The 22,497-nt window shown below is 52.4% G+C and overlaps 1 protein-coding gene and 1 long non-coding RNA gene across 5 annotated transcripts in view; one reads left to right on the top strand and one right to left on the bottom strand.

Annotated features, from left to right (window-relative positions):
- Positions 1-2,333: 2,333 nt before the first annotated feature.
- LOC141542813 (uncharacterized) lies at positions 2,334-12,039 on the bottom strand. The gene is made up of 3 exons (XR_012482253.1): positions 10,627-12,039; positions 7,571-7,693; positions 2,334-2,508 (listed from the first exon to the last, which is right to left on the bottom strand). It is a non-coding gene; the product is annotated as an uncharacterized LOC141542813 (long non-coding RNA).
- A 4,313-nt stretch (positions 12,040-16,352) lies between these two features.
- The window catches only part of ICA1 (islet cell autoantigen 1), a 41,471-nt gene continuing 35,326 nt past the window's right edge, over positions 16,353-22,497 (top strand). The window contains exon 1 of one of the 4 annotated variants that reach the window (XM_074268534.1): positions 16,353-16,701. The gene's annotated coding sequence lies outside the window, so the exon portion shown is untranslated. Of the gene's footprint in view, positions 16,702-16,761; positions 16,971-22,497 lie in introns of those variants that run through there. The other 3 variants (XM_074268532.1, XM_074268533.1, XM_074268531.1) reach the window with 3 other exon arrangements.

The raw sequence follows: 22,497 nt of genomic DNA, 5'->3' as shown, positions 1-22,497 counted from the left end.
TAATGGGCCTTCGGACTGACTTTCTCTCTAAGGGGCCATCAGCGACCTCTCGGATGCACAAATAAAGGGCTGTCTCATCAGCAATCACACTGATGGTCAATGAGTTGAGAAATGGAGAACTTTGGAAATGTGTATTTCCCATTCTCTTCCAAATGAGCTGCACATCACAGCCCATTGCCCAGAAGTCTATTGATCTAATTTCATTGTTCTCGGTGGAGAGGAGTGGGGAGACTGTTTCTTGAAAAATAAATGCTACCTTGTAGGATGAGGCTAGAGATCTCTGGAGCACTCCATGCAGACTTGAAGGCTGGGTCCCCAGAGGGAGGAAGCATGACTCCTCTCCCCCTCAGATTTTCGGGGATAACTCTAGAGATTGGGGGTAGTTTTCCCTAGAATCACTTATGAACCCACAGCTCATGTGAACTCCCCAAAATCAATCAACCCGTTAAAATATCTCCAATTATTATTGGAGATTTATTATTATTATTAAAATAACATTCATTAACCAATTAATATCAATTACCTTTTACAAAGGACTATATATCAGTGTAGCAATACTCAGACTCACTCTCTCAGAGCGAGACTAACTACATTGCTCAGTCAGGGATCTAACCCCTCTGATAACCATGGTGGGGGGGGTCTCTTTTCTAGTGCCATTGACTCAATCCTCATTATGGACAATGTGTCAGTCAGTCAGTAAACACCTTGCTGATGTAGAATCATTTGAGTTTCGGCCAACTCTTCCTGACACCATTTGGGTTTGGGGGGCAAAGATACTGTTGTGCCACAGTTTCCTTTTATTGTCCTCCCTCAGTTTCCCTAAATTGTCCTGCCTCAGTTCATTGTTCTGCCTCAATCCTCCTGGTTGCAACCCCCTTCCTGTTCATTAGGACTGAGATAATTAGGGCTGTGGAGATCTGGCCACTCTGGCATTCCAAAAGGTAAGACTCCAGATGTCCTAGCGCAGATAGCTAACTGGCATCCCCTATCTCTAGGTTCCAGACTTTCTGTCTCTAACTACTCTCTTCACTCCCCGGTTATCAGAATTTATGGTCCTATCCCCAGCCTGGCAGAACTGAATTGATGGTCCCTGCCTGCACTCCAGCCCCTTGACTTTGTCTCCCCGATCTTGGGCTCCTATATAATTCACTGAAATCTCACATTCAATTCTGATTCTGAAGCTGAATGCTTTAGGGCATCAGCCCTGGAACCAAAATGGATCCTTTGGTCCCAGAAAATCTCTCCCTCTCAGAAATCCAAATCAAATATTAAAAACATGATGTTAATGCCTGAACATCCCCTCTTGGGGTTTTTGTCTCTCTAACTCCCTGCCCCCATACCCCACTGTGAGCTCAGTCCCGACCGCAGATCCCCAGGCCAGCTTGAGAGGAGCTCAGTCTGCCTGCTGATTGGCTGATTCTGTTTCCCAGGTTAATCCAGCCTCCTCTGGACAATAAAGGAGTGGGGTCAAATCAAGATGGTTAGTAATCATTAACTGCCTCACTTTCACCACAACTAGGAAAGAGCTCGCTCATAAAGGGAGTTAAATACCAAAAGAAAAGATTGTATATCTGATGCTGGAGGTGATAGGGAACCATCGGAACTGACTGAACAGTGGGGGTACTCCGATTTGTGATTTAGTTTGATGGGTTAATGGAGGATAGCCTAAAGAAGGGGGAACCTTGAGGCAGGATGATCAGCCAGAGGATTATGGCAGTTCAGACGTGAAGTGAGATTTCAAGGACAACCCTGAACCCCCGTGAGGAGCATCCCCTGCACTTCTAGTGTGTAAATATCTTCTGTTCATACAGAGAGAAACAGATGGAGAGACAGAAACAGGCAGATGGAGAGAATCGCCAACTCAACTGCTTCATTTCATTCTATTGAATATTCAACTTAATCAATACTTGTAAAAAAAAAAAACAAAAACCAACCTGCTATCTGATGATGGGCACTGTGAAAGCCTGAAAGCACGCAAGAGTTTCTGGCCACAAGGGGATCCCAGTGTTCCTGAGCAAATGAGAAGAACCCCCTCGATGGAAGCTGCTGCTAGACCAAAGGGATTTTGTGTCCAGCCCTAGGCCCAGCCTCCCTCACCCATTCCGGCTCAGCCCGAGCAGCTAGCCAGGCTGGGTGCCTTACAAACTTCTAAGGAACAAACAGAGTGAGGGAATCACCCTTAACTATCAAGCAGGCATCTTGAATTTGACTCATCATCTCCTGTCCATATTTCATTTATCTTCACACATCTTTTTCTGTGCTTAGGACAGCTCTTTGAATACAGTCAGCACTTAATAAACGTTGCTAATTCGCATTTGTCTTTTGTACCTTTCATGACCCTCAAACAGCTCAGTGGTGCAGTTTCAAATCCCAGGATGCCAGAGTTGGAAGAAACTCCGAGACGTATCCTCCAGTCTGGACCTGGAAAGCCATCCTTCTGTGGCCTCCTGCCAAGTGGTCATTCAGGTTTTGATGGAAGACTAAGATTGAGGGGAAAGTCATTATCTCCTAAGAGAGAAAGGAAGAAAGAGAAAATATTCAAATAGAAGAGGCCAATTTAAAATCCAGATCTCATTTGTACAATCCATTCCAATGGGCTTATAAATATCACTCTGGTTTTTAAATGAGTCCATTATCACATACATCATTACAGAACCTCAGAGCTAAAAGGAATTTGAGAGGTAATTCATTCCAAGTCTTGGACAAACATGGATATGGGAGATCCGTTTTTCCTTCTCCACCCCGACCCAACGCTCCAAGCTCGCTTTAGTCTGGTGTCCATCCTAACCTCTTTGGGAAAGATTTGGGTCTTTCTAGGGGTAATTGGAACACTGAGAGGTCCATTCTTTGAGAAACACAAATCCAGGGTGGAAGCTGTTTGTTGCAGACTGAGGAAAGGAAGGGATGATTTCGATAATTACCCTATTCCAGGTATAATCATGAAATACTTTATTTGAAATAAACAGCAGTCACATGGGAAGAACTAAGAAGTCAGAACAATAGACTCAGCAGCTTCAGCACTTTTAAGGAATGGGATTAAAAGCAAAACTTATTTAGTCTCAAGAATGTGAGACTTTATAACAGCTATGTTATGGAAAGGGAAAAAAATGGTTAACTGAAAAAGAGCTAACCTATAAATCTTTACAGGCTTTGGACCATAAAAGCAGCGACTAAGCCCCCAAAATAAATCTGAGGATGAAGGCTTACATTACAAAAGAGTGATAAGGATGGGAATGTTACAGAACACAGTGAAAAAAGGATCTGCTTAAGAAAGCTGGCTGTCAGAAGCAGAGCTAAGATGAACCAAGTCAATCATTGGAGCTGATCAGCAACAGAACTGATTTGGAACTTGATGGAAAATCTCCAGAGAGCCACTCCCAATTGCACTTGCTCCCAAGGGAGGGGGGGATGCTGGGGAGGTGGGGGGTCATAGGTGGGGCTCTGCCCAGCTCCACCTGTCTCCTGGGGGAATGCTAAGGAGGTGGAGGCTCCTGAGCAGGGGCCACACCCAACTGTACCTGTTTCTGAGGGGTTGCTGGAATGGCAGCAGCTTTTGGACAGGAGAGGAGGGACGCCTAGACCTTCCCCCATCTGTTCTAGGGAAGGCCAGCCAGGCAGTTTCTTCACTAGGTCTGTCTCTGTAGGTAGGGATGTGGCAACTCTTTGGTTGCCCGAGGTCTTGCTTAGTCCTGCAAGAAGACTTGCCTTTCCTCCTAATATGTGCCTTTCTTCTGGCCCCCATTTCTTCCATAAGATCATCGCTGCTTGTATGCTATCTCCTCATTACACTAGGAGTTCCTCAAAGATCATTCTCAGAAAAGATCCTGGAGGACCTTGCCATTTCCTTCTCCAGCTCATTTTACAGCTGAGAAAACAGGGTTAAATGACTTTTCCAGGATCACAGAGCTATGATTTTGAACTCGTGAAGAAGAGTCATCCTGACTACAGGCAAGCGTCCTATCCATTGCGCTAGTTTACTGGCCTTCTTTGAAGCCAGAAACCTTTTCCTTTCTTTGAATCCCCAGCATTAAGCATAGTGGTACATGATAGGTGCTCAATAAATGTTTATTGATGGACTGACTGATGGAAATGGCTTCAGCAGGCTGACTATATTTGCAGGGAGTCTGAGCAGGAGTAACCTGGAAAATCCCATGGGAGTCTGGGAATGAGACATGGATGACATCTCCTTGACATAATGTTTCCACTCATTTCAATGGCCACGAGAAATGTCCTGGGAAGTGTCGGTGACCCCTATGTTCTCCTTGATGGAACTGAGTTGTGGGTTATTTCATTGGCTCATTCTAGTGTATATCTGCAGCACACCTAGGAGTTCTAGTCTATGAAAGGGACCAGTGACATCTTCAGGAGGACTGAATGAAGATCCAGAGAGTCTGTACTGTGAGATACAAGCAGACCCGAGAAACCAGAGCCCAGAGGGTAAGTTATATCCTTGAGCTAAATCTTTTTATTCATGAAGCTCTTGCCAGGAAAGTCCCTCAGCCTCAGAGACAATAGCCACAGAAAGGTAGGTGAGGAGAAGCATGGAGCAGAGCCAGGAAGTTGCTCACTAAGGGGTTCACACTCACTGGGTGTAAGGTTAATCTAGGTGCAGAATTCTCATTCAACAGGCACAGACTTAAAAGGGGATGAGTCCAGGTTCACTGCTCAGAACTTTGATTCAAACAAGACAGAGAGGAAGAGGAACCCTAATATAAAATATAAAAGTAACACACAATCAACAAATGCAGGGATCGTTATAATAACAAAGATAATATAAGAAACAAACAAACACCATACAGCATCACCACTTGGGGAAGCACCAACATCTGAGTCTCTTGGCTAGGGAATCCTACTCACAGCCTTCAGGGTTCCAGGTGGGAGGGTCTCAGGCAAGGACTTCCTGGGTAAGATCCCAAAGTCCCTTTTCCACCAAGGGGTTTTTATGGGCTGAGAACAAAGAATGCAGTACACTAGGTAGTCTCTTTTGATATGTGACTCTTGAGACAAAGCAGCCCTCCAAGGCAGGGGACTTTGTCTCAAGGGACCCAACAAGGAGAATATTGGTTCATTGTTTTACTCATAGAATTTACTCAGGGAACTGGCCAGGTTTCCAGAGCAAATACAGGTCATCAATGAAGAAAGCTTATTAAACAACGCACAAGGAGGATGGCCTTCCCTCCCTGCACTTCCCGGCATCCTATCAGATAACTGCAAGCATGTTCCTATGGTCTCAGTGAAAAGTTGCACAAAGGACATGGATGAGGCTCACTAGTATTCCTTCCATTGGAAGAGATGATTTATAATGTAATGGAAGTGTGTAAATCATTGAGGAAGGAGACTTCAGAGGTCAGGAAGCTATGTGTGGCTGGGAAGGGTGGGACAGGTGCAAGTCAATCCCTGAGGAGCTACAGGGGAATGAAGAGGGAGAGTAGCTGGAGCAAGAGGAGTCTTATGGAATGGCTGCTTAGCTTAGCAGGCACTTATAACCAAGGAGGTAGGGACTCTTCTATCCTCATATTAATAGGCAGGGAAACTGAGGGAGACAGAGGTGAAGTTCCTTGCCTAGGGTCACACCTCTAATAAGTGTCTGAGGTGATATTTGCCCTTTGGGTCTTCCTGACTCCAGGCCCAGTGTTCTGTGCTCTGTACCAGCTGACAGCCTGATAGAACAATCTGCAATTATTCAGCATTCCAAGGTTTCCAACACTAGGTCAATGAGACCTCAATGACATTCTTCCCTCCATGACAGACAGTTGACACTAGTTACCTCATTAGACTTAATTATCTTTTAGAAATGAAGCATTGGAACACCTCCTCCCAGGAGCCCTCAGACTAACTTCTGGAGCCCTGAGAGGAGGGGAAGGAGCCAGGCTCTGAGCTCTCAGCCTGCCAGAGCCAACCATAGCTGCTGAGAGCAGTCCCAGAGTAAGCATTGCCATGCTGCTGGGGCCACATCTGGAAGAAAGTCAGATTTTCTGAGGCAGAGGCAAGGAAGGACTCCCAGGGGTGGAAGATGGCATGCAGGCTGGGAGGAACAGGGACAAGGCCAGTTTGGCCAGATGACAGATTGAGGGAAGTGGATTCATTTATAAAGGGCTGGAGAAAGAAGTTGGGTCCAGACCACGAAGCATTTTCCAAGCCAAACAGGGAGGCTTTTCTCTGAGCTTAAAGGCAATAGTCAAGGCAACAAGCATCTATTCAGGGCTTTCTGTATGCCGGGCGATGTGCCAAGTGCTGGAGATAAGCCCTGCTGGCCAGGAACTCCTAGTCTAATGGGAGAGCAGCATACAAAGCACCTCGTACAAATAGGAGATTGCAGGAAAGAGCAGAGCCCATCGATGGAGGGAAGCCATCATCATGGAGAAAGCGGAGGAAGGAAGCCCGGAGATGAGGAGGAAGAGAATGTCAGGCAGGGGGCTACCCAGGACAAAGGCACTGAGGTGGGAGTTGGAGTGTAGTACAGAGTACATGGAGGAGCAGCAGAGGAGAAAGGCAGCTTATGGAGGGTTTTAAGAGTCAAAAAAGGATTTGATCCCAGAGGTAACTGGGCTACTTTATTGGAAAGGAAAGTGGCGTGGTCAGAACGCACCTTGGGAAGATCACTGAGAGCTGGCTATAGGGGGGAGAGACTTAAGGCAAGCTGCCCACCAAAGGATCCAGTAAGTGCCACATGGCAGTGGATAAGGGCTTGGTCGTGTCAGAGGTCAGATGTTCTATTCAAGAGACAACATGAAGGTTGAAGCAACAGGATTTGACTGATGATTGAATATGTGATTGGGAAATTGGGAGCAAATGAGAAGTGGGAAATGGCACCTGGGCAGGAGCCTGGCTATAGGAGGCAGTGGTGCCCTTGACAGTGCAGTGACAGTGATACTGGGGACCTTTTGATCTACTGAAGTTAACTGAGTAGGAGACTGACACTTACGGAGCCTCATTTTGGCGTTAGGAGCAGTTCCTCTTTCTATAGCATGGCTCAAGACTTGAGGCAAGGAGACCAGTTAAGAGGCCATTGAAATAGTTCAGGTGAGAGATATGGAAGTCTGAACTAAGGCAACAATTGATGTGAATTGAGAGAAGAGGTCAGAGGTAAGGATGCTGTGAAAGATTGGACAACTGAATGGCTACAGAAGGTGAGGAGAGGGAGCAGTCAGAGAGAACTCCCAAGATCCCCTAGCACGGGCCTCTTATCTCTTCCCCAGCAGGGTCATTGGCCATATTAGGAATTCTGCACTCAGCAGCACTTATCCGTCTCGACTTGTGACAGTATGCAGGTGTAACACAAACCTGGTGGAAATCCCAATTCATTCTTTCAGTGTGATGTCTGAGTTAAGCCACCAGATGGTGCGCTTCCCAAACTGTTCTTTCACCGGTCCCTCCTACAGGGCCTGGGATGGGCAGCAACTGGCTGTAATACCCGCCATGGCCACTCCGGAGGGATAGAACCAGCAGAGATCTGAGCTGCTCCCTTAGACACAGCCATAACTCCTCACTGTCACAACTCAACTCCAGGAAGTCAAACTTTGATAAAGTATGAAACATGAAATGTAATTATTTAGGGCTGTGCTCCCACCTTTTCAGGGTGATTCCCTCTCCACTTCTCTTCCTTCTCTAGCTGCATTGATTTGCTTCATAGGATACTTGGATCTGGTGCTGGAAGGGTCCTGGGAGGCCATCGAGTCCAATTTTTTCATTTCTATAAGACAAAGACAAAGACTAGGGACATTAAGTCAGTCGGTCACCCAAGTAGGGTCAGCAGACTCCTCCAGCTCCCCCGATTCTGGGGGCAGGGCTGTTCCCAGTGCATCTCTTGAATGCTCTCTCCTAGTGCCCTCTCAATGAATGAATTAGGAAAACGCCAATAGGTTCTCTATTGATGAAAATGGCATGGGTCACTGAGAAATGGGAAGAGGATGGAGTGGAAGCATTGATACCTTTCTATTCAAACAGTAAAGGAAAATGTGCCTGCAACAACCAAGATGTCAAGCTCGGATCAGAAGGAACCTGGAGAAGGACATCTGGGCTCCTGAAAGAAATGGCCCGCTTCCAAATCCCAGCCATTGGCCAGGGAAGATGCATGAGATACCAACGCATCTTCCACTGAGAACTTTAATATGTTGCTACTATGTCTGCCTTGTTGGGCTCCTGGCAGACTGTCAGGCAGTAATTACCCTTCAGACCCTGAGTAAAGATCTCACCTCAAAGTAAATATGCAGAAAAAGCTGACACTGCTTGTCCAGGAAAGAAAGGGAGTGAAAACAGAAGCTTCAGAGAAAAGGATAAGCCCCTGATGATCCAATCAAGGGATCCACTTGGGACTGTCCCAAGACTTTTCAAAGCCAAAGGTCAGGCATCCTAAAGGATGAGCAGAATAGAGAGGATCTCTTTAAAGCCAGTGCCTCTTTCTAGATTACAAGAGAGTTGGGGAGCTGGAACTGCTTCTCACTTCTGTGCACAGTAGAAAATTCCACCCTGAGCAATGATGGAGTGGAGACAAGCAAGCAAGGAGTTTGAGACACCTCAGCTAACCAATTTAACATTAAGCCAATTCTGGTCGAGGGTGCTGTCCTTAGTGCTGAGGAAACAATCACAAAAGAATAGTCCCTATATTCAAAGTCCTTACATTACCCTGGGGAGGCACCACATGGACTCAGATAAATGGGAGGGAGGGAGGAGGAGGTAGAGCTCACTAAGCCCTGGGAGAGGGGAGCAGGGTAATTTTCATGGAGGAAGAAAAAGCCTCAAACCCATATTTATGAAAACTCCAAGTATTTATTTCCTCTTTAGACGTTCAGAGTTCAATGTTTGGCATTTGAAAAATGGCTGTTTCAGTAAAAGCAGATGTAACCCTTGTGTTGGTGACTTGGTTCTCATGGGACTCAAAGGGGCTCGTGGAGGAAATTCTCTCTGCTCTGGTTCTTGGAGCCCGCCAGAAGATCTGGGAGCTTCACTAATGACAGCACCAGTGTCTTCTCCCAATTCTCATTATAAACACATGGCTCCCAATGCTCAACATAGGATCAAAAAAAAGAATAAAACTTAGAACAGAGGTCACAGTACATGAATACACCTGCTGCTGTGTGTCCCATTCCTCAATGAACTGAGCAGAGTCTCATATCTAGGCAGGGCTCACAGCAAGTATCAAATCTCCCATTTCCTCAGAGGAACCTCCTATTTCCCAGACATCCTTCACAGAGAACTCTTTTTCCAGAGAAAAGGCCTTCATTCATTACAGTTGCTATGCCAGCACTGCAAGGAGGCAAGTTCCTGATTATCAGGGGCCCCATAATTTGGAAAGTGTGCTTTTCTCCACACATTTCTTTTGCAAAGCTAATATTTTATCTTAAAGCAACCTGATGGTGATCTCAGGAAGGATGACTAACAGTCATGATGATATTCCTTTGATTATCATAACCTTCAAGTTCCCCAAGCCTCAAACCCAATTTCTGCTTCTGTATCATATGGACCACAAACATGATTTTTATTCCACCTTCACTCTCAAACTATTCCCCTTCTATATAAACTCTGATTTTCCTCTTGGCAATACCTGGCTTTTTCCCTTTCTAAACCTAATCTCCATCACGAATTCTAGTCCCTCCACCCTTTCTTGCTCTTTGAGTCTATCACCCCTGTTCTGATCATACTATGAACTTCCTTATACTCTGGAATCCCTTGCCCTTACCACCACCCTGAAGGCCCTGAGTAAAGATCTCACCTCAAAGTAATTATACAGAAAAGGCTGACACTGCTTTTCCAGGAAAGAAAGAGAGTGAAAACAGAAGCTTCAGAGAAAAGGATAATCCCCTGATGATCAAGGGATTGTCCATCCTCCATTCTAGTTAACCCTCAATATCCATTTTCTTAGATCCCAGTCTTGAACATTTGCCAGAAGTCACTAAACAAAGACCACTGGTCCCTCTACAAAATTTATTCTATAATTTCAAGGAGGCCCTCCCACAGTATGGCAGCCTTATTCTCCCCACTCTTTCTGCCGATGAGATCATTAATTCCTGTAATCAACTAATCATGGGTCCTTTTATTAGTTATCACTACACAGACTCTCAGATTTAAATGTCTAGCCCTAGTCTCACTTCTGCACTCTAGTCCCACATTGCCTATTCTCCAGTGCAGATCCCCAAATAGCCAGCTCATTATTTTCTCAAGCTACACAAATTCAAAACAGAAGCAAATGTCTTTCCCCCTGTATATTCCCTTTTTCCAAACCTCCTTACTTCGGTTGAGAGAGCCCCCATCCCAATCCTGGAATTTTTGCAATCCTGGAATTATTCTTAATCCTCCTCTCTTCCCAATTCCTGCTATCTGGTTAGTTACCAAGTCCTATTACCTTGACTCCTCAAGATTGCCCATATCCCTCTCCTCCACTACCTCAATCGTACCACTCGTTCTTTTAAATTCTTGGCAGATTTTTGGAATATCCTCCCACCTCGTGTCCTATTTCAAGTCTCTCCTTTTAGTACCTATTTTCCACATTTTTGCCAAAATTGTCTTTTGAACACCCAGATTTAACTATAACATTCATCTCCTCAAAAATCTAAGTGGCTCCTTATTGCAGCCAGGATAAAATGCAGTCTCCCTGACTCGGTTTCCTAGAATGTCTACCTAACTTACTTCAGCTTGGAGACCATCTCCTCCATGAAGCCTTCTCAGATGTTCCCAGTTAGTAATGTTCCCTCCTTAAATCACTTTGGTTTTGTTTTTCTTATTCCTATACACTCCATACCCGACAAGAATGTAAGTCCTTCTGGGCAGGGCTTTGTTTCTGTTCTGTTGAGGGAAGTTTGTTGGATTCTTTGTGTCTGCTTTCCCCAGAGTAGCAGTTTAGGAACTCTGTCATGACTTGAATCAGGGGATGGAAATGGAAGGTCACACCCCCAGCATGGCTCAAGTTGCTGATGGTTTCCTTCAGCTCTTCCAAGCCGTCCAGAGGATCTGGGGCTCTTTAGGCTTTCCTTTCAGGAGTTTGATGCTCCTCATCCCAGAGGCTTGTCGCCCACTGCATCCTAACCCCAACCCAATGAGGCTTGTTTCAGCCTTTCTTCACTTAAGTACTTTCCCCCCAAATGGAAGTGGCGACTGAGGGCCTGCCGGCCAGCAGTTTTGTCTCCTGAGTCGGCCTTAATAATCCATGGCATTTTAAGCCATCAGTATCCTTGGTGGCTTCCCAGGCGCTCGGCGCACGGCAGAGTGCCTGTTTCCTGGAGCTGCGGGATCCCACGCAGGTCCCGCCTCTGGACAGCGTCCCTCAGGCCATGTGCCATTAACACCCATTGAGAGTGGGACACGACTGACTGGAGAAAGGCAGGAAGGCGCTTCTCCTCGAAGGGCAAATATTTGTGAACTAGATCCTGGTTTTCTTGGCTCACCCACACGGCTCCCTAGTCATCCCTGGCCTGCGTGCGTCACGGAGGCCGTGCCCGCGGGGCTGCTGCTGGGACCGGCTCCCCTCTCAGCCCACCTGGGCCGGAGGCTGCCTTCTGAATAATTGATCGGGGCGGCATCTTGTCTGCGGGAAAGTTCAACGATCCCTCTGTGACCAGCTGGAGGCTCGACTCCTCCCCAGGCTCTGCTGGGTGCAGGAAGTGCAGGCAGTCTGGGCAAACAATGGAACAGGTTGTGTGAGGTCCGGCAAACAGCAGGAGTCGGCAGGTGCCTCGCTAATAACTCGGCCCGGCCCCTCCGTAATGATTAACCGAGAGAGCTCCCGGGGGGCCGACCATTAGCCGAGAAAGTCTCCTGAGCAGACTGTGGAGAAAGGGAAATGATGAGGCTGGAAACTTTCTCCACAGTCTCCCTTTCCCTCACTTTCCTCACATGTATAATGTTTGTTAGACTATTCTGAGATCCCTTCTCTGTGTGTCTCTCTCTTCTCTGTCTTTGTCTCTCTCTGTCTCTGTCTGTGTGGGTATCTCTCACACCCAAAAGTATTGGTGACAGGCATTATGTGGATCAATCAGGTGCTAATTGAGCACCTACTATGTGCCAGGTGCTGAGGATCCAATCATAGAAAGCTGGCTTGGAAGCAGAAGGGGCCTCCAAGAATACTAGTCCATTCTGCGAAGGGAGAGGGCCCAAAGTCACACACCAGGGACTGGCCTGGGCAGGACTGAATGCCAGGCCCGTGGGCTCCCAAGCCAGGACTCTCTGCTGTCACACAATCTCAGAATCCTGTTACCCACCTGGCTCAACCATCCCATTCCTAGGGATGAGCAAACTGAGGCCAGGGTATTGAGGCTTGAAACAGAAGTATCGGGGTCTCCTGGGAGAGCCCTGAGCCCGAGTCAGATAATCTGGGCTCGAAGTGTCGGGGTCTCCTGGGAGAGCCCTGAGCCCGAGTCAGATAATCTGGAGTCTAGGCTCAATCTGCTTTGGGCTGCACTTGTAGCAGCTGCAAAAGGAAAGTTGGGAGAAATGACTTCTTGGCTCTCTTTGCAGCTCCAAACCAAACTTGCTCCCCCAGTTCAGTCACACTTCCTTGATTCCTGGGCCTTGGGGTGATTCAGCACGTTTCTGAAACCCAAGTCGGCCTCCCTGGAGGCTCCAAGCACTACCCTGGCCTCTTGTTTCCGCCTCCCAGTCAGCCGGCCCCTGCCACGGTTAACCCTCTGTGGGCCGGTTCTAGGTCATGCACACATACAGGCCTCCACCTGAGCTCAGTGACCTGTCCCACTCAGGCTTGGGGATGGGGACAGGGGAGCAAGGCCAAAGGGACCTCCAGCGGAAGACAACTGGTTGTCCTCCTCCCCTGGAGCTCACCACCTTTGCTCTTGTGTGAAAACTCATCGAGTCCAGAGCAGGAAGTTGTAAAGCTGAGATCCCCAGAGCAGATTTCAGGGAAGCCGTGCACCTCGAGAGGGAGAAAAAGCTCCTTCCTTCTCTCCCTGACTGAAACTTCTCTTTTCCCTCAGTTAGGATGTGGGCAACAAGCAGAATGTTGTGAAAGGAACGCAGCGGCTTCCCTCCACGCCAGCAGGATCCACAACACCGAAAAGGTGGTGGACCCTGGCTGTAAAGACCAGAAAATCCGTGGGAAAACCAAGATACCCAAAGGCTCTTCTAGAGGACTGCCATGTCCTTCTTCCTTCCATGGTCCTCCTCCTGACCTCCACAAGGTCAGGGCCAGGTAGAGTGGGACCAAGTGCTCCTGCCTCCCCGTGTGGGTCCCGCCTGACCAGGGGGTCTGCCGTCGGCTCTCTCGGGACAGTCCGCTGCAGAGACTGGAGGAAAGCACGGCTGAAGTCTGACTTCCTCTTCCTGGCTCTGGGACCCTCGGGGAGTCACTTCTCTCTGCTTCGGTTTCCTGGGTGGACAGGAGAAGCCTCCTTCCTGGCCTTGCTCAGGAAGGCTGTTTTCCTTGCCTATGTCTCTGTTACTTTTTTTCTTTTCCCCCAATAAGAGGAGAAGTAAAAAGAGGAAATAGATTTCTGTGAATTAAGAACCGTAAGCTGGCCGCACAGATGCTTGTTGAGGATGAAGGGAGCCCCGACTCCCCGGTACGATTTTGTCTTGCAAACTTCTCCCCACCTTGAGTGCTCTTCTTCCCTCAGTCATTATTCTCTACTTAGATGGGCAGCTCTGCTTGGGCGGCTTTCTCCCCCCAGGCGGGTTTGGTTCTCAAGCCTTTTTACTTGGGGCTTTAGCCAAAGGGTCTCTGGTTTTCTTCAAAGCCCAGGAAAGTCCCAGCTTCGGCAAGCTGCCTTTCCAGCTCAATGCTGGGGGCTTCATCTGTTACCGACCGTTTTCCCTGAATGCGCCTCGGGGCCTCGGTTGTTTGGACGCTGCCTCCCTCTCCAGACCCGGAGCTCCCTGGGAGCCGGGACGGCTTTTGCCTCTCAGCGTCTGCGTTGCTCAGCCCAGCACCCGACCCCGGGAGCAGTCAGCAATTCCTGACCCATTTGTAAGAGCCGCTCGCTCCAGCTCGCTCCATTCCGGCCACTTTCTACTTGGAGAACCTGGAACCTTTATGCACCCTCCTCCTTATGGCCGAAGGGTCACATCCAACCGTTCCCGGAGCGCTTTACTGTTTGTCTCCTGCACCGTGTGGGATCCTCACAACTCTGTGGTGGCCGACATGACCCGCTCTGGGTCACACAGCCTGTCTGAGCAGGATTCTAACTCAGGTCTCCCCTCCTCCCCGCCCGACACGCTATCCACCACCCTCCCAGCTGCGCTCCACTCCTGGCAAGGCCTCTGTCCACCCTGCGCTGGAGGAAACCCAAAGCCCCTGGGAGAAAGCGCCTTCCTGGGCAACTGCGCCCTGCCCGCGCCCACCTTTCTCCTCCCCAGTCCCTTCCCTTCAACGGGCAGCGCGCAGGGCAGAGCCCTGAGTTCATGGAGACTTTATCGTCCTTGACAAGATTTCTGTCTCAACCAATTAAGAAACACTCACGAGGAGGCCGCTCTGCGCCAGGCCCTGCCTGTGTGTGTCTGTGTGTGTGTGTGTGTGTGCGCTAGCGCAGAGAGAGCCATAAATACAGAGAGGCCAAAGTGGAGGTGGAGCATCATGGGTAGGGGGCAGAGGGACAGTCCGGACAGCTCAGGAGGCGACTGATGTCCGGGAGGACGGAGCCCGCACTTGGGCTTTAGAGGATAAAGCGGAGCCTCTGTGAAGTTAGAGGCCGTGACCAAGCAAGAAAATGGCCCCGGGGGCCAAGCTCAAGTACCAACCAGCCCCCTGCAGACCCCAAACTCCACCGCAGGGCGCAGGTCGGCCCGTAGGGCAAACCCTCAGTGGCACTTCCAAATTTGCCGTTGGATTCAATGACTGGCAGGCACCCTGTTCCCACATAGGTGCCGGCCTTTTTTACCACCCAGTGAGGGGATCCCAGCTGCCCTCACCTCAGAAGCCCCAGTGTTCCTTCTCAGGAAGAGCCTTTGGGGTCCTGTGTGTGCCAAAATGTTTGTGGCAGCCCTTTTCATAGTAGCTAGAAGCTGGAAGATGAATGGATGTCCATCAATTGGAGAATGGTTGGGTAAACTATGGTATATGAATGTTATGGAATATTATTGTTCTATAAGAAATGACCAGCAGGAGAAATACAGAGAGGCTTGGAGAGACTTACATCAACTGATGCTGAGTGAAACGAGCAGAACCAGGAGATCATTATACACTTCAACAATGATACTGTACGAGGATGTATGCTGATGGAAGTGGATTTCTTCAACATAGAGAAGAGCTAATCCAATTCCAATTGATCAATGATGGACAGAATCAGCTACATCCAGAAAAGGAACACTGGGAAATGAGTGTAAACTGTTATTTTTACCTTCTGAATCCAATTCTTCCTGTGCAACAAAAAATTCGGTTCTACACACATATATTGTATCTAAATTATACTGTAATATATTTAACATATATAAGACTGCTTGCCATCTGGGGGAGGGCGTTGGGGGAGGAAGGGAAAAAATCTGAATAGAAGTAAGTGCAAGGGATAATGTTGTAAAAAATTACCCATGCATATGTACTGTCAAAAAATGTTATAATTATAAAATAAAATAAAAAATTAAAAAAAAAAAAAAAAAAAAAAAGGAAGAGCCTTTGGGCCCAGTGAATGGATCAAGGGGGGGAGGGGAAGAAGGGGGAGGAAGAGGAGGAGGGAGAGGAGGAGGGGGAGAGGGGGGAGGAAGAGGAGAAGGGGGAGGAGGAGGAGGAAGAGGAGGATGGAGAAGAGGAAGAGAGGGTGGAGGAGGGAGAGAAGGGGGAGAAGGGGGAGGAAGAGGAGGAGGGAGAGGAGGAGGAGGAAGAGGAGGACGCAGAAGAGGAAGAGAGGGTGGAGGAGGGGGAGAAGGGGGAGGATGAAAGAGAATGTGATGGGAGCCTGAAAACGTTTCTGTCCCGGTTTGGGGTTTGGTGCTCGGCTTGGGGGAGCCCAGAGGGGGCAAGGATCAAAAGTGAGAGGAGCTACTAAGAACAGGGGGATGGGGCGATGAGTATCTCCTCCCCACCCACTCACACACTCACACACACGCACACACTCACACTCACACACACGCGCACACACACACTCTCACCCACTCACACACGCACACTCACACACACGCGCACTCACGCACATTCTCACTCTCACACACACACTCACACTCTCACACACGCACACACTCATACTCACACACACGCGCACACACACACTCTCACACACTCACACACGCACACTCACACACTCACACACGCGCACTCACGCACATTCTCACTCTCTCACACACACACTCACACTCACACACACGCGCACACACACACTCTCACACACGCACACACTCACACTCTCACACACACACGCACACACACACTCTCACACTCTCACACACGCGCACTCACGCACATTCTCACTCTCACACACACACTCTCACACACACACTCACACTCACACACACGCGCACACACTCACACACGCACGCGGGGAGCCCAGCAGGAGCCGTCCACTCCCTCCCCGGAGCCCAGGCGCGCAGGCCGGCCACCCCGCGGGCGCTGTCACTAATGGCTCACTGTGCGCCAGGCAATGCGCTGCTGTAGACACCCGCGCCCACGCGGCCACGCACGCAGCCCCTCGCCGGGGACCTGGCGGTGCAGGGGAGAGGAGCGGGAGGGAGGAGGGGGCCGCCCCGAGGGAGGAGCCTGGGGACTCCGGGGAGCAGTTGCCGGGGCGTCTCCAGTGAGCGAGCGTTGGTGGCCCCGCCCGCCGGGCGCAGGTGAGGGCCCCCCTTTCTCCCTCCACCCCCGCGTGATTCTCTAACCCGGTTGGCCCCTGCGGGTTTGGGGGCCGAGCTGGCCCGGCCTCGGGCTGGCCTCCGGCCTCACCCCTCGCGGCGCCTGTCACATCCCTCCTCTCCTCCTCCCCCTCCTCCCCTCCTCCCGCTGCTGCCGGGCCGCTGCTCCTGCCGGCGGACCGCGCTGACGCCAGCGGGACGGACCAGGGCCGCAGGCCCGCAGGCGCCCGAGAGCGGGCCGCGGGGCTCAGGTACCCGCTGGGGCTCGGTGGGGGGGGCGGGGGCGGGGGCGGAGAGCGGAGCCGGCGGCCGGCAGGGGGGGCGCGGGGCCGCCGCGGGTTTGTGGGGGTGACTCTCCCCCTCCCTCCTGTCGGAGCCCGGAGCGCGGGGGGGGGGGGGGGGGGGGGGGGGCCTCATCGCGGCGCCCGGCTGGGGGATGAACGAGAAGGGGGGAGGGGGGAGGGGCCGGTGGAGACACCGCACCTGCCGCCACCTGGCGGGTCCCCAGCGGCCGGGCCAGGCCCGGGGCATCTCCGCTGGAGGCGGAGAGAGGAGGGGGAGGGGGAGGGGGGCGGCCATCCCGGGGGCCGGGCAGAGCTGCTTCCCCGGCCGCGGCTCCCTCGGAAACCGGGCACATCCTGTTCCCGGCCCCCGCCCCCACCCAGCTGCGTCCCGGGCCGGGCCCCGAGGCCGGGGGAGGGGAGGGGAGGCAGCGGAGGATGCTGGGGGCCCCTCCGCCGGCCGCTCGCTGTCACGGGGAGGGGGGGGCGGTGACTCAGGCACTGGCCGGAAAAGGAAAGCTCCCTGGCCGGGTGTGTGCGGCCGGAGGGAGAGCCCAGGAAAGGAAGGAAGGGAGGAGGGAGGAGGGAGGAGGGAGGCGGCTGCTGATTGGTGCCCCGCCAGCCCCCGGCCCCCGGCTCCGGGTGCCCGGGCCCAGAGACGGCGGGTGAGGGGGCAGGAAGGGCCCGCGGCCGCGGGGCAGATTCTGCCCCAATCTCACAGCCCTCAAGGCCAGAAAAGACAGTGCGGAAAGAGCCGCTTCTCCACTTCCCAACGGAAGAACAAGGGGCTCCGTTCCACCTGTGGTATAAACTGAGGCAGGCGCCTCTCAGTCAGCAGAGGGTTCCCCCGGGAACAGATGCAGCGGGGGATGGGGCGAAAAGGGCTTCTGGGAGAAGTCAGTCAGTTGGCATCGAGGAAGTGCCAGGCACTGTGCCAAGCACCGGGCACGCAGGAAGGGCCAAAGATGCGCCTGCCCCCCCAGGGAGCTCCCAGTCAAAGGAGTCTCCAAGGAAAAAGCAAGAATTCCAAGGGGGCACATCCCACCCCCACCCCCACAAATGGGTTTCCCAAGGAAAGGGGCCGATGCCGGGGCCCAGGGCCAGGGAGCCCACTTGCTGACCTGCCCGCGGCCGCCCAGGCTCGGGCAGGCCCTCAGCACCCTCTTCGGGGGCCCCGAGTCACCAACGTGACTCCGAAGGATGAATCTGAGCTCCTGTCACCCCCTCAAGTTGCTCCCAGAACCCCGGGGCCTTCAGGACGGAGCACAGAACCGTTAGGGAGTGAAGCCCTCTCCTGCGTGACTCAGGGGCCTCTCCAGCCTGGTCCAGCCTGTCCCAGGGTCCCCTTCATTCCCGCCAGTACTGGCCCCTCAGAGTTGCCCACACCTTTGCCAGCCTGGCCCGTTTCTGCTCATTTCGGCCTCGTGGCTCCCTTTATGTCCCAGCAAGCCTTTCCTGACTATCCCTTGAGATCCCCCACCCAAATAAAAGGCCCTTGCATCTCCTCTGTATCTCTTCTCTGTACCCCTCGGAGGCAAGGGGGGATAGGTGGAGCCCTGGCCAAGTGGGAGGAATCCGTAGTTAAGCACCTACTATGTGCCCAGCAGGGTTCAGAGCTGGGCATACAAAGACCAAAGGTAGACAGTCCCTGCCCTCAGAGAGCTTACATTCTGCCGGAGAGGGGGCGTCTTCAGAGAGCCGGGCACACAGGCCAGACCCAAGGGAAGCACAGACCTCTCAGCCCACCAGCGTTTGTTAGTCACCCACTATGTGGGCCCCGTATTCTGCTGAGCCCTGGAGACCCAGGAACACAGCCCTCCCTGCCCTGGAGAAGCTTCCATTCTCTGGAGGGGGAGGGAATGGGCACAGTGCATACACACGTGACTGGGTATGTAGGGAACTGTGCAAAACAAAGCCCTAAATGAAGGGGGATTAATTGGAGGGGGCCACTGGAGGCCTGGGGGAGTCAGATCGCAGAGCCGAACGGGGAGGTGGGTCAGGGGCACCTGCGCCATGGTAGGAGAGCGGAGGAAGGGGCTGTGGCGGCAGCAGTGAGAAGGCCGGCCTGTCCACAGACACACGTGTTACGTCCGACACGTTTCAAAGAGTGCCCGTGGCCCCCATCCTCTGTGTCTGTATGAGTGCCCGTGGCCCCCATCCTCTGTGTCTGTATGAGTGCCCGTGGCCCCCATCCTCTGTGTCTGTATGAGTGCCCGTGGCCCCCATCCTCTGTGTCTGTATGAGTGCATGTGGCCCCCATCCTCTGTGTCTGTATGAGTGCCTCGTGGCCCCCATCCTCTGTGTCTGTATGAGTGCCCGTGGCCCCCATCCTCTGTGTCTGTATGAGTGCCCGTGGCCCCCATCCTCTGTGTCTGTATGAGTGCCCGTGGCCCCCATCCCTCTGTGTCTGTATGAGTGCCCGTGGCCCCCATCCTCTGTGTCTGTATGACTGGAAAGATGCCTTGGTGGGGTCTGGAAGAGCTGCAAAGCCTGAGTCATTTGACCCTGGGAGCCTGTGGTTGGGGGGACCCTCTGGGGCTGATTGGGTAACTGCCGTTTAGGGTTAGAGCCCAAGGCTTGGGGGGAGGAGGAGGACCCAATGGGAGAGGGAGCCTGGAGAGCCCTTTGGGAGCCTGTCAGAGCGGACACTTGCACTGGTCATAAAGTACTTGGGGGACATTTTAGGGAAGGGAAGTCCCATTTATATGGGGATTATATTTCGTTTCCTTGGACGGCTCTTGTAAGCACTTCCCAAGTACCTCTGGAGCTTTCACAGGTGAGGAACCGGAGGTAAACAGGCCCAGCGGCTCGCCGGGGTCTCGCAGCTCCTTCCGGAGGGCAGCTCTTGGGGCCACCGGCCCTCTTCTCACCCCTGTCCAGCCCAGGCAGAGCAGTGGCCAACCCTGGGGCTTGTGCCCGTTCCCGTGCTGGGCGCCAAGGGCCCTGATCCTTGGGGAGGGCTCTGGGACAAGACACACAGCTTGCCTTCTTGTGAGTGGTGTGGGAATACACACCTGTGCACACTCAGGCCACGATAACGCTAAGCTTCCGAGGCCGATTCTGCCAGAAGGAACTTATCGGGCCTTGGAGAGAGCTGAGACCGCAGCGTGCCCTGGGCTGAGCTGCTGGGATGATACCCAAGGGGCTGAGGGACAGACAGACTGACAGGGAGAGCAGGGAGCAAACGGGCACCTGCGGCCACCCTGGCTTTTGCTGGGCTGAGCTGCTGGGATAATACCCAAGGGGCTGAAGGACAGACAGACTGACAGGGAGAGCAGGGAGCAAACGGGCACCTGCGGCCACCCTGGCCCTGCTCATCCTTCCGTACCCGCTGCCCTTCTGAGATGGAGCTCGGTCTGTGCTCCTGCCACATCCCCCTCCATGCCTTGGGCCAGAATGCTCTCCCTCCTCCACTCCAACTTGTGGCTCCTCCTCCAGGAAGCCTTCCCAGGCTTGGGCCTGGCATGGCACGCATTATTGCGCATTAATAAGTGGGCACTTGTGAACACTGTTCTGCTTTTGCACACACACAAACACAAGCTCCTTCAAGGCAGGGAATAGTTCCTTTTGTGTCCAAGTATCGGGCACATGGAGGCCCAGGAAATGGCCACGTGGGTCGGGTGGCTGGGTGAGGGGCTGCCACTGGTCTCTGGAGCCCTTCTGTGGGAGGGGCGTTTTCATCTGGCCCCACCTCCTTTGGGCTGGTGGCAATGGAGGGGCTCTCTGGAAGTCTCAAGATCCAGGGGAAGGTCAGGCTTCCCAGCATTTCCACTTGGCTTGGGGAGTATGGCCAGTCACCCATCCCCTTATTGGTGCTAGAGGGACGCTTGGAGACGGTCCAGCCCCACCAGGAAATGGGCCCGTGGGGGCAATGACTTGCCCAGAGTCACACAGCTGGGAAGAGGCTGAGCTGGAGCCCTGGTCTGACCATTGGTCTCTGAAGATGTCAGCTGGCTCCAGATTTGGGATCAGACTGGTTCACTGAGTAAAGGGGCCAAAGGGATGGACACCTCCTGGGAAGGCTGGGGGCCTGGACCAGGGCTTTCCCCACCAGATGCCAGAACCTTGGCCTGGCACCCCAGGGGTCTCGGGGTCTTGCCCTTCTGAGTCTCGCCCAGCGCCTGCTGCTGCTGATCCGGTGTCAGCTCCACACAGCGTCTTTGTTCCCAGAAACAGTCCTCGGCGGGCACAGAGGACAATGGGGACTGCAGAGCCCCACCAGGGCGGGAGCACCTCCCCTCCCCCCACCCACGGCCTGAGCTCAGTCCAGAGAGGATGCCCTGCTGGGGAGCCCCGAGGCTAGAGCCTGCCTCTGTGCTGTCTGCCAGCGGCAGGGCGGGAAGGGCCTGAGAATGGCCCTGGAAGAGCTAGCCTGTCCTTCCAGGCTGAGACATGGAGAACTGGGGGGAGGGAGGGAAGCTGTTTTTCTGTCAAGCTCCAGGGGTCTGAAGGCTCCCTCCATGACATCCCAGAGAAAATGACTGGGAACTCGAGGGGGAAGGGCCCAGGCTTCAGTCTGTGTCTGTTTTTGGATGAGGTGGGCCCTTCGAGGTGCTCCATCCCCAAGAGGGGCGCCGCCCCTTGGAAGGAAGCCATTGGTCTCTGTTGTCCACAGGGCCTGGGTGGGGGAGAGACAGCTTTGAAGAAATCACTTGATGTAAGGGGGAGTGACTAAAAATGAAATTCAGGAAGATTTAATAAGGTAATTAGGGGGCATGGGCAGGGCATTGGGACTCCCAGGGAGGACTTCCCCCACCCATGGCTGCGACTTCTCTTCTTACACATAAGCAGCCGGAGCTGAGGGTTTCTTGACTTGCCCAGGGTCACACAGCAGTCTGTCCCTAAGATGGCTTCTGGGCCAGCTCCCTAGCCACTGCCCCAGAGGTATAGGTCTAGGGTCCAACACTTGGGGCCAGATTAAAATGCATTAGGAAATGAAAAGGAACCCAGCAGCTGCACCACAGAGGCAATGTGAATCCGGCTTTCCAAGTCAGTGTGATCCGCAGGAATCGGGTCTCTAAGCACACCTCCCAGCCTCTCAAACTGCATCACAAAGATGCGTTTTGGAAAAGCAAATTAATACTAGGTGTAGTTTGGGTTTATTTCTTATGGCTTAATCTTTCATTTAATTTAGCTGCTGAAACAAAGCCTGATACGTCAGCATGGCAATTCAGCATATATTTGGGATGTCTCTGTTGCTCTGTTGGCCCAAGAAGGGCAGAGGCAAAGTGAGACAGTCCCTTATACCCTCTGGGGGGTCTACAGGAAATACAAACCCATTTCCTACAAGTCTGTGCCCTCAGATTGGACATGCCATCCATGACTGTGGATCTAGGACCCAGCTGGAGTAGAGGGAGAGCAGCTGGGGAGGCAGCTGGGGCCCGATGAGAAGGAGCCAGGGGTGCTCTGGGCAAACTGATAGGCCGGGGAAATGGGGGACATCATTGCTGAGCCTGTCTGGGGAGGGGTGGCCCCCCTGGGGTCTGGCTTCTACTTT

The sequence above is a fragment of the Sminthopsis crassicaudata genome, chromosome 5, assembly GCF_048593235.1.
Source record: "Sminthopsis crassicaudata isolate SCR6 chromosome 5, ASM4859323v1, whole genome shotgun sequence".
NCBI classification, from domain to species: domain Eukaryota; kingdom Metazoa; phylum Chordata; class Mammalia; order Dasyuromorphia; family Dasyuridae; genus Sminthopsis; species Sminthopsis crassicaudata.
This window is presented reverse-complemented; position numbering and strand designations above follow the sequence as displayed.